The sequence below is a fragment of the Prionailurus bengalensis genome, chromosome C1 (genome assembly GCF_016509475.1).
Source record: "Prionailurus bengalensis isolate Pbe53 chromosome C1, Fcat_Pben_1.1_paternal_pri, whole genome shotgun sequence".
NCBI classification, from domain to species: domain Eukaryota; kingdom Metazoa; phylum Chordata; class Mammalia; order Carnivora; family Felidae; genus Prionailurus; species Prionailurus bengalensis.
In genome coordinates this window covers 99,956,053-99,967,802 of record NC_057345.1, presented here as the reverse complement: position 1 = coordinate 99,967,802, position 11,750 = coordinate 99,956,053, and the positions used below count along the sequence as shown (strand labels likewise).

Here is an 11,750-nt window from a genome sequence, read left to right as displayed (position 1 = left end):
CATAGAATATCACTCAATAGTGAAAAGGAACCACCTATCAATACACAGAAACAGCTTACGCAGCTCTGGAGAATTCCGCTGAGAAAAAGACAGTCCCAAAAGGTTACATACTGTATGAGTTCTTTCATGTAACAGTCTTGAAATGGCAAATTTTAGAAAGGGAGAACGGATTCGTGGGTGTTACAGGTGGGGTAGGGTGGGAGAGAAGTGGGTGTGGCTATGAAGGGCAATAGGAGAGATTGTTGTGGGTTTGGAAATGTCTATAACTTGACTCTGTCCTGTCAGTGTTCTGGCTGTGGTATTACACTATCATTTTGCAAGCCAGTACTATTAATGGATTAGTCGAAAAAGGGTACATGGAATCTCTGTATTATTCTTTACCGCTGCATGAACCCACGTTTGCCTCAAGATTAAAAATTTAATGTAAAACAAGCTTACATACTGTCTCATTCCATTTATAGGACGTTCTTGAGAAGACCAAGCTATGGAGACGGAGAACAGCTCAGTGTTGTCAGAGGTTAGGAGAAGGTGAGGGTGGGTGTGACCAAGAAGGCAGAGCCCCAGGGAGAATTTTCGGCTGATGGGATGTGTTCGGTACCCTGCTTGTGGTGGTGGTTATGTCAATCTATATATGTGTTGAAGTTCGTAGACCTACACGCCAAAAAGAAAGGCCATTTTAAACGTATAATCCAAACATATACTATTAGTAACATATGCGTCCCATTTGTTTTTTTTACGGTGTTTGGGTGAGTTTGGTTGGATAATAACAGCAGTTTACATTTGCTTCCCTCTTTACTGGTTTGGACGATGTTCAATGTAGGACAGCGGGAAGGGCATAAAACGTGGAGTCAGACAGTCTGATATTGTATCTTGGCTCCGCCGTTTATTGGGTGCGTGATCTCGATCCTCATGATTTCATGTGTAAAGTGAGGCTCCTACCCACATCGCAGGGTTATTTTGCGGCTTCAGGGGAAACGAGAGGGCCTCGACGTATTGTAGGAGGCCCAGAAATCTGGAAGGATGCCACGCCTTTTTTGTAGAAAATAAATTGTAGGCTTCGAACATAGCTGTATGGCTCCTTAACCATGTGTGTGAACACTATGGCGCCCGATACAATAAAAACATCTAATTGAAAGTTAGCTTTATGCTTTTTAGGTTATTTTCAAGCACAAGGGTCTTTTACACTTGAAAGTGAGTATACTTGGATATACTTGAGGTCCTTTATACGCGAAAGTATCGGAAATACGTGGGACGATGTCTGCTTAGTACTTGAGGAGAGTTCAGAAGCAGGAGGAGGAGGAGTTGTGGAAGCAGAAGTAGGAGTTTAGTAGTAGGAGCAGAGTTAGTTGAAGCAGCAGAAAAAGAAGGGGCTGAAGAAGTAGGAGTCGTAATGACAGCGGTGATCGTGATAATAACATTAATAGCAGCCATCGTGGCAATAGTCGTGGTAGTAGTGATTGGAAAAATCGTGGCCACTGTCGGAATCCTATTTTCACATGCACTGTTTTAAAGTTTTAAAAAAAGGTTTAATGTTTATTTTTGAGGGAAAGAGAGAGAGAGACAGAGACAGAGAACGAGCAGGGGAGGGGCAGAGAGAGAGGACGACACGGACTCCGGAGCAGGCTCCAGGCTCTGCGCTGTCAGCGCAGAGCCCGCCGCGGGGCTCGAACTCAGGAACCGTGAGATCGTGACCGGGGCCGAAGCGGACGCTTAACCGACTGAGCCCCCCCAGGCGCCCCTCACGTCCACTGTTTTATGTGGTCCTCCCAGCGTCCGTGAGGGGTGAAGGGCAGAGCTTGTACGCCCCATTCTACAGTGAGAACTCGAAGGGGGCGGGAGGGTGCCTCCTTTTCCAAGATCTTGTGGTTTGAAGTTGCCACAGCTGAGAGGAGAGCCCAGGTCTTCCCCCTCAGAAAGCATGGCCTAGAGAAGCCAGGGAAGGTGGCCGTCATAGCCCTCTCGGGCTGTTACAACAAACCACCACAGATTGGGATAGCTTAAACAACAGATCTCTCTCTCTCTCTCTCTCTCAGTTCTGGAGGCTGGAAATCTGGGATCCAGCTGTCCGCTGATTCAGGGTCTGGAGAGGTGTCTTCCCAGCTTGCAGATGGCCGCCTGCTTGCTGTGTCCTTGTCTGATACAGAACCCTCTGGTCTCCTCTTCTTATAAGGGCACTGACCCCATCATGGGAACCCCACCTCATGACCTGTTCTGCACCAAATCACCTCCCATAGGCCCCACCTCCAAAACCACGACGTTGGGAATTAGGGCTTCGGCATAAGAATTTTGTGGCGGTGGCAAGGGTGGGGCGTGGGGGACGCAAACGTTCAGTCCGTAGCAGCAGCCCTATTTAGTATCTGAGGGATATATTCTACATCCAGGGAGACTGGTACTTGACCTTGCACTCAGCGGTCCCACCGTGTGGTTAAGCAGAACAAGTGGCCTCCCAGCGTGCTCCCTGTCGCCTGCCTCGGCCGGGGCAAGTAAGCCCATTTGCCTTGGAAGCCAGCCAGGCAGGAGAGAGAGAGTCAAGATAGTGGGAGCTAACTGTGTCTTCAGGAAGAAGCCTTCCCCCTCAGGCTCCTCTGGGAGGTGGTCCAGGCCCTGTGACGGCCAGATCCCTGGGGCAGCCCAGCCCACCTACCAGAAAGGCCATGGCTCCGGGCGCAGGAGGCCTGCGCCCGGGTGACGGCCTCAGCACTGACGCCAACGCCTCTCCAGGAAAACAGGTGGGCTGGGCTTGCCCTCGCCCGTCCAGCCCCCGTGTCCTGAGATTCACCTCCCCAAGATTACAGTACCTACAGCGGTGCAGGGGCCGCTGGAAGCAGCCGGTCGGCGGGGCTGGGGTCGGCCACCCGCTCTGTGCTCGGAGACGACAAAGAGAAGGCGCAGCCTGGGCAGAGAGGGGGTAGCAGAGGGAATGCCGTGTCATCTGATCCATAGCTGATTAATCCTTTGAAAATGTGCTCTGGGGACATGTCCGTGAAGGACGTCACTGAGGTGGGGGAAGAATGTGGCCTGTTGTCTGGGCCCGGGACACAAAGGCCTATCTGTGCGCACGTGGGCACTGGGATCCAGGCCGGATCAGCTGCTCTGGTTTCCTCCTTCGTCTTCACAATACGACTACAGAGTTACAGTCTACCCTTCTACCCCCGCCCCAGGAGAGCTGGGCAGTGGGATTTCTGCCCACTGGGTTCCTGCTGAGCACAGCCAGCAAGGCCGGCCTCCCGGCCCACTTGGCTCCTGGCGAGTCTAGAATTTCAATAGCCTGCGTCTCCCTGCCCTCATTTACTGCCCTCTCTCGTCTTCCCTTTCTCTTGCCCTCCCCGGCACATGTGTGAGTGGCAGATCCAGGGTGATCTGGACCCAGCCGGTCACCAGGGAGCCAAGCCTGGAAGCCCGAGAGATACCCAGCTGGGTGGCGGCCAGCCGTGGCTCAGGGTCACTCTAAAAACAACTTTGCTCGGGCCGTGGGGCAGCGGCTGCCCTGGCTCCACCACCCTGATCCCTAGGAAACCGGGCAAGGGACCGTCTCCCCTGGCCAGAGCCCCTGCCGACACCCAGCAGGGAACCAGGGTGGCATCAGCATCAGAAAGCCTGGATTACACAGTGGTGCAGGCAAGGTTCTTAACCTCCGGGGAGTGTCGCTTTCCTCGTTTATGGAAAATGAGGATCGTAGTTCATGCGCCGTGCGATGCGGGGAGCGTTCCACGGGTGGGAAGCGTGGCTGAGCGCGGGGTGGACACGGCCGTGAAAGACACGCACACGTGTGCACCGTGCATCCGCCACTCGAGGCCATTTTCTCTGTGTACTTATAACCATGGATGACTGCTGCACGCCCAGCAGCGTGCTAGATGCATAGGTGAACAAAAGAAACAAAATCCCTGGGCTACTAGCATGCAACTTCTCATGGGGGGAGACAGATGGGAAGCAATAGAGGTAGTCAATAAGGAGGGCCCATAGCATGCTAGAAGGTGCTAAGAGCTACGGGGAGAGACGGAGCAGAGTGAGAAGAACCAGAAGGTGCACGCGAGGGGGAAGGTTTCAATCTTTGGTGAGGAAAGGCCACATCGGGAAGGTGATACTTCTGGAGAGATCTGAGGGAGGGGAGAAAGGGAGCCAGGCAGACCCCACCCACCCCCCACCCACCAGGGCGAGGAGAGCATCCCCGGCAGAGGGAACAGCTCAGCGAAGTCCCTGAGGTGGAGGGGTGCCTGGTGAATCTACGGAGGGGGAAGGGGTGGCTCTGCAGGGGAGGGTGGGAGAGATGGACAAGGTGAGGGGATCAGGTCTGCAGGGTCTTTGTCTTGCTTTGCTGGGGCTGCCTATAAACAAAGTGCCGGGAGCGGAGCGGCTTAAACAATGGAATGTTCTAGAGGCTAGAAGTTCACGATCAGCGTGACAGCACTGCCATGCTCCCTCTGAAGGCTCTAGGGAAGGACGTTCCGGGCCCCTCTCCTGGCTCCGCAGTTCCTTGTCTTCCTGTCGTGCATGTGTCTGGGCCCAAATCCCCCCTTCTTCCTAGGGCCTACCCAATGACCTCATTTTAACGAATTGCCTCTATAAAGACCCTGACTCCAAACAAAGCCATGTTCTGAGGTACCGCGTGGGCATTAGGACTTCAGCGTGTCTTTTTTGAGGGACACAATTTAACCCTTAACAGCCTGTAGGCCACCGAAAAGACCTCAGCTTTTGTGTTGGGATGCGGGAGCCGTCTGAGGGACTGGGGCCGAGAAGGCAGGACACTCTGTGACTCCTATTTTCAAAGGATGACCAGTCTCTCCAGAGGTGATTTGTCCTCCCGTATCTGTGCCCCTTGCGCCTCCCGAGTTGTATTCCTGGACGCAGTGCTGGGGAGGGAAGGGCTACTCTCTGTGGGGCCCGGGGGTGGGGGCAGCCAGTGCCGGTAGCTTGCCCCCCGCCCCCTGCCCCGGCTGCCTTGCCATGTTTTATGACACTGTCACTCTCAGAGCTGGAAACCCAAAGTGGGTTGCAGTGTGGTGGGGGAAATTTCTGGGCCATCCACCGGATGTGATTTCTCCCTCTGAGCCGAGAACAATCCCCAAGACAAGACTCCACCGTAGAGTCCCACGTGTCTACCCAGCTCTTTGCCTCGCTCCTCTGGGGCCCGCGCCTCCTTCTCACCTCACCCACAGTCCCCTCTCCTCCAGGAAGCCCAGTCTCTGGGAGGCGGCCATGTCCCCCTCCATCCCCCTGCCCCAGGTGCTGCATTTCCCCCAAACCTGTGAACCTATGGGTGTGAGCACCCCCTCCGAGGTCTTCCCGCGCCCGGGGGAGGCCGGCATTGACGCGGTAAGCCTGTCACGCACAAAAGGAACGTTTTCCTGATGTTGCTTTCACGGATGCTGAGAAAGGATCTGTTCTCTGTATCGTCATGTGGAGCGATTGAGGGAGCCCCTGGAGACCTTGGGGGCGGGGGGGGGGGGACCAAAGTCTCCATTGCCACTGCTTTTACCTGTGTGGGTTGTCTGACTCTCCTTTCTCCCCACTGCTCCTTTCGACGTATGCCACGTTGGCCTGCAAACGGGCTCTTGCTTGTTCTTCCGAGGCAGCTTCTGGAGGCAGCCCTGTCTCCCTCGGATGTTGACAGGGTCAGACCAAAACCATGAGGATGAAGCTAACACACAGAGGGGGTGGCGGCAAGCCCAGGGCAGGGGAGTGGGGCCCGTGCCAGGGTGAGGAGGCCTCCCATGCCCACCTGTCCCCGGGGCTCCTGTTCCCGGCAGGCGGGAGGCAGGGGAGGAAGGAGGGTGCGGGATGGGCCAAGGATCAAGCTCTATCTTCCCAGCTCTCCTTCTGTGGGTTGGGAAAGGTGTGTCTTTTTCTCGGGGCCTGACGTTATCCATCCAGGTGATGTGAGCCCTCTCATCATTCTGGGGGCATCCCAGGAACACAGGACACCCCTCCTGGAGGCCTCCCAGGGCTCTGTCACCACAGCTCTCCTACACCTGGTCGACCCTCCCAGCTCAGGGGCGCAGGACCATAGGATAAACTACCACAGCCCAGTGTGCCTCGGGCCTCCTTTGTACAGGTCAAGCCGCACGAGCCGCCCGCAGACGTGGCCTGTTTTCTGACCCGGTGGTCACCATGGGGCGGGTGTTTCAGGTGGGACGTTTTGGGCCATTGCATGAGTGCGGGCCCTCCGACAAGCTGACGGCAAGACAGGATTACATTGCAAGCATTGTACTAGGGGAAATACCTATGTGAACCGAAATGGGCAGTGAGTCAGATGAGGCTGGAGAGCTATCAGATTCTTCTCGTGCCGACCCACGTGAAGGAGAGGGAGAAGGGGGCATCCTAGATAGTCGTATAGTCTAAGGAAGGTTCAGCAAGGCCATTGGGGGGGGTCCTCTGTCCCGTCAGCCGTCGGAGAAGTCTGAGTTTCCCAGGACTGGGTCTGCCTTAGTATTCCAGCTGTGCTCAGCCACTGGGAGCAGCCGTGACAAGGGTGGCTTGGCACAAACACAGCCGTGACTTTCAAACGCAGCAGCTGGGGCCCCTGGTTAGTTATGCTCCCGTAGTTGGAAGTCTGCAAGCTACAGTCTTAGGGCCAGCCACAGACGTGGCCACTTTGAATCACCTGTGGCCCTCACCCTTTGGAAATGGCTGGGTCCCCACCCCAGGAGCTCCATGCCAGGTCTGTGTGAGTGTTAAACTCAGGTTGTAGGGTCACCAGCCTATTTAGAGTTCTCATACAGACCAAACACACAACCGCGGAACACAGAAGACTCTCAAAGTACGGCCCATTGGCCACCCGCAGGAATGTTCCTTTAAAGTACACCTCTCTGGATTCCATCTCCGACCCACCCAGATGCCATCTCTGAGGGATGGCCTCGGAATTGGCGTTTAGCCCACCAACACACCCAACACACACACACACACACACACACACACACACACACACGATTCTTGGGCCCTCTACATTTTGAATTTCAAATCAACTCGCTCTATTCTGCTGAGAATGAACGTGCGTATCAGAGTTCGTGTCTCAGTGTCTGGATTGGAAATGGTGGGTGAGGACCACAGACTTCCAAACTGAGCTCTGGGGGACCTGTGCTTTGGGGTCTGGCCAAGCACAGGTGCTTCCATATCCCCTTTCCCCCAAAGAGTACAGGGGGCGTAGCATTTCTTGGGACCCACATGCTTAGGAACTTCAGCTTCATGCTTATCAGGATGTAGGGACTCTGAATCTCCCGACGTTTCTTTTCCGAATGATCCCCCTTCGAAGGTGTGCTTGGGGACCCTTCCTTTTAACACTCTTACGCACACCCATTGCCAGTTTCCATGGCCTGGGCTCCCATGAACCTTCCCCACCTGTCATCTGTCCTTCCTTTATTCTATTAGCACCAGGTACTCAGGCGTCAGGGATTTCTCGTCTTATCTGTGCTTATCCGCAGCATTCTTGGAGGGTCAACGTACATCCTGCAGCCCCATTCCTTCCAGTCCTGAGCGACCGGGAACACTCCTGCCTTTGTTGGTTTTCTTATCTCTGCCTTCCTCCACCTTGGAGGCCCGTTTCTGCCCCTGGATTCATTCCAGCCCACTTGGTTGGCCCTGCTGTGTTCTTGGCCAAACCCGGATGACTCATTCTCTGGGTGGACATTTGTAGAAGCGTCAACTCTAAAAATCAATTTCAACCAATACTCCCCAGTACTAGTAATGGTACTGAAAATCTGGTCTCCTTGTGGCTGGTCAAGGGGGTATTATTAAAACTCTTTAGGAACATCATTTGGCAATACATATGAAGTAGGAAGAGATCTAAGTGTAGGAGATTCAAGAGAACTTTGATGTGGGAATTTCACTTTTGCAGATCTAGCTAAAGAAAATAAACCCGAAGAGGAAAACATTTCATATAAATGAAAATGTATGTTAGGGCACCTGAGTGGCTCAGTCAGTTAAGCATCAGCTCTTGATTTCGGCTCAGCTCATGGTCTCATGGTTCAGGAGATTGAGCCCCACATAGGATTCCATGCTGACAGTGTGGAGCCTGCTTGGGATTCTCTCTCTCCCTCTCTCTCTCTCTCTCTCTCTCTGCCCCTCCCCTGCTCATGCTCTCTCTCTCTCTCTCCCAAGAGAAATAAACAAACATGAAAAGAAATTTTAATGAAAATGTACGCTGTAGAAATTTCTAATATGGAAAAATTGGAAATAATAACAAATGGCTAATATTTATTACGTGCTTATTATGTACTAGGCATAATTAAATTCTTTATTATTTAATCTAATCCTCACCATGTCTCTGTAAGATAGGAACAGCTATTATCTGCAGTAAGAATGGCAATTAGTTATCCCCATATAACTTCTAGAATTTCCACTAGGCACCTAGTAAGTGAAAGAGGTATGTGGTAGTTTGGACTGCTGGCCGGGGCCCTGCCCTACCTCAAGACTCATTCCCTTCACTTTGAACACAACCATTTCCTGCCTCTCCCCCTCTTCAGCAATTAGAATACAATAGGGTAAGTGCCATAGCACAGCCAATTAATTACATGAATCCCTACTGAGGACATCCCGCCCCCCCTCTTTATAAAGTTGGGTTTATGGGGGCGCCTGGGTGGCGCAGTCGGTTAAGCGTCCGACTTCAGCCAGGTCACGATCTCGCAGTCCGTGAGTTCGAGCTCCGCGTCAGGCTCTGGGCTAATGGCTCAGAGCCTGGAGCCTGTTTCCGATTCTGTGTCTCCCTCTCTCTCTGCCCCTCCCCCGTTCATGCTCTGTCTCTCTCTGTCCCAAAAATAAATTTAAAAACATTGAGAAAAAAAAAAATTAAAAAAAAAAAGTTGGGTTTATGGATCTGACAAGTCTTGAAATGAATTGGCTTAATATTTTTATTTATTATTTTATTTAAAAATCTTTTTTTTAATGTTTATTTACTTTTGAGAGAGACACAGAGACAGAATGCAAGTGGGTTGGGGCAGAGAGAGAGGGAGACACAGAATCCGAAGCAGGCTCCAGGCTCCGAGCCATCAGCACAGAGCCCAACGTGCGGGGCTCGAACCCATGAGCTGTGAGATCATGAACCGAGCCGAAGTCGGCCGCTCAACCGACTGAGCCACCCAGGTGCCCCGGCTTAATATTTTTAATTGAATAAATTCGGAAGAGTGCCTCATTTTAGATCTAGCTCCTCATTTAAACCTTCAAGATCACCTGGATCCTGACCCTTTCATTTAGTATAGGAACTACCTCTCTCAAGTTTTCTTACTACAGAGATCCCACGGCACCTGCTCCAGGTTTTCAGTGCAGATGCTGGTTTGCTTAGGGCCGAGCAGGGCAGCGTTGAGACCTTCTCTAGATCAGGATGATCATGTTAAAACTCATCCACTGACACCTTTAAAAAAATAAATGACTTAGGAACTCTTCATATGTAAAGTTTTTGTCGGTCATCTGTTAGCTCCAAAGCATAATTTGAGTACCGGGTTGGCCCTTTGGCCAGCCGCTTCAGTGTCCTCACCTGGAATAAGAGTGATCATTCCACCTCCACAATGATGGGGGAGACACAGGTGACAGTGCCTCCCCCTGTACTTGCCACATGGATGGCCCTCGGTACACATGCATTGATTCATTTAAGCCTGCTTCTCCTCCTCCACATTCATTCGACATGCATCTCGAGGGATGGGAATGCAGTCCTGGGCCCTACCCACGCCGTGGAGAACTCCAGATGACTGTGGGAGACCCAGTGGGGTAGCAGAGTCCAGGTTTGATTTGGTACTTGCAGACTTTTCTATCAGGAGAAACTGGCTCCCTTCCCTTCCCTTCCCTTCCCTTCCCTTCCCTTCCCTTCCCTTCCCTTCCCTTCCCTTTCCTTCCCTTCCCTTCCTAGTAGGGGTGAGAAAATAATCGTTATTGAGTACATGTACATAGGAGGTAAGGAGCTGGGGCACCTGGGTGTCTCAGTTAAGTGTCCGCCTCTTGATTTCAGCTCAGGTCATTACCCCACGGTTTGTGAGATCAAGCCCCTCATTGGGCTCTCCACTGACATCACGGAGCCTGCTTGGTATTCTCTCTCTCCCTTTCTCTCTGCCCTCCCCCACCACCCAAAATATGTAAATGTTTAAAAAAAGAAAGTAAGGAGCATTTTCTTTTTTTTTTTTTTTTTAATTTTTTTTTCAACGTTTATTTATTTTTGGGACAGAGAGAGACAGAGCATGAACGGGGGAGGGGCAGAGAGAGAGGGAGACACAGAATCGGAAACAGGCTCCAGGCTCTGAGCCATCAGCCCAGAGCCCGACGCGGGGCTCGAACTCACGGACCGCGAGATCGTGACCTGGCTGAAGTCGGACGCTTAACCGACTGCGCCACCCAGGCGCCCCGAACATTTTCTTTTTTAAAAACATTTTTTTTAATGTTTTATTATTTATTTTTGAGACAGAGAAAGACAGAGCATGAACGGGGGAGGTTCAGAGAGAGAGGGAGACACAAAATCTGAAGCAGGCTCCAGGCTCCGAGCTGTCAGCACAGAGCCCGATGCGGGGCTCGAACTCACAGACCATGAGATCATGACCTGAGCCGAAGTCGGACGCTCAACCGACTGAGCCACCCAGGCGCCCCAGTAAGGAGCATTTTCTAGTCAAACTAATGGTCCCCTTGAGAAGCACTTACTGCCCAAAGGGACTTGGAACATGCTAAAACCATAATCGCTTCAGCAGTTACATTTTTCAAAAATATATGTGTGGATAAATGTAGACGCTCTTGTATTCATGTGGGTACATTCTTTTTCCACTGATGCCCCCTCCTTCCCCCTCCTCTTGCCACTGATTTGGCACACTTGTTCCAGGCATTGAGCTGCGCTCGAAGTGGTTGGAGGGACAGAGCAGATTGCCCGGACTTGGTGTCCCAAGGGAATGCCAGACTCACCCATTCATTTGTCAAAGACCTTTGGAGGTAGACGCTCTTCTTTTCCCTGGGGAGCCATCAGCGAGCAAGACTGAATGTAGTTCTGCACCCACAGAGCTTATGTTCTGGTAGAGAGAAGCCGGCAATGAACCCAAGATACAGAGGACAATCTCAGAGAGTCAACGGTGCCGTGAGGAGGAGAAAATGAGGCTGCGACGGACTACGTGATGTGCCCAAGGTCACACTTAAGTAGGGGACAAAGCCAGGACCCAAATACCATACTTCTGTGCACCAAAGCCCACCTTCCTGACTCTGGGCTACGTAGACTGTCTCACAGCTCGTGTTTCATCACAGCCGAAGGAGGGTTAGACCTTACCTCTGCGTTGCGCTTTATACTCTTCCAAGCTATTTCCAGCACGTCAGCTCGTTTCACCTTGGGGCATTATCGTTTCCAGCTTCTCCTCTGAGGCCTGCCATGAATGCAAAGGAAAATGGCAGGAACAGATCCTCTCGAGCAACGGAGCCAATTAGGCTTCCTACGGAGGTAGAACACTTACATTCCCATGACGTGAAGGACCAAGAAACGCCTTGAGTCGGCTGTGTCTAGAGCAAAATCTCCTGGGCCAGAATTTAAACGGGAAAAGACCTTTCCTTTCTCCTGCAACTCTTATGCAGTCTCCTCAGTGTTGAAAGAATGTACCAGTGGGCAGCTCCTGTGTTCTTAGGTACTGTGGGAATGGAAGGGAATGACCACAGTGCTCTATTCTTCTGGGAAAGACACTTTGCACTCAGCGGAGCAACACTTATTCCTTCAGGTGCTCAGTCTTAGCGGTAAGGTTAGCACTTGACTATTTACAAAGTACAATGACATCCTTGATCTTGTTTGATGCTCACGTGAACCT

At 52.1% G+C, this 11,750-nt stretch overlaps 1 long non-coding RNA gene across 1 annotated transcript; it reads right to left on the bottom strand.

The window, feature by feature from the left end:
- Positions 1–230: 230 nt before the first annotated feature.
- LOC122479639 lies at positions 231–3,631 on the bottom strand. The gene is made up of 2 exons (XR_006296389.1): positions 2,799–3,631; positions 231–651 (listed from the first exon to the last, which is right to left on the bottom strand). It is a non-coding gene; the product is annotated as an uncharacterized LOC122479639 (long non-coding RNA).
- Positions 3,632–11,750: the final 8,119 nt, after the last annotated feature.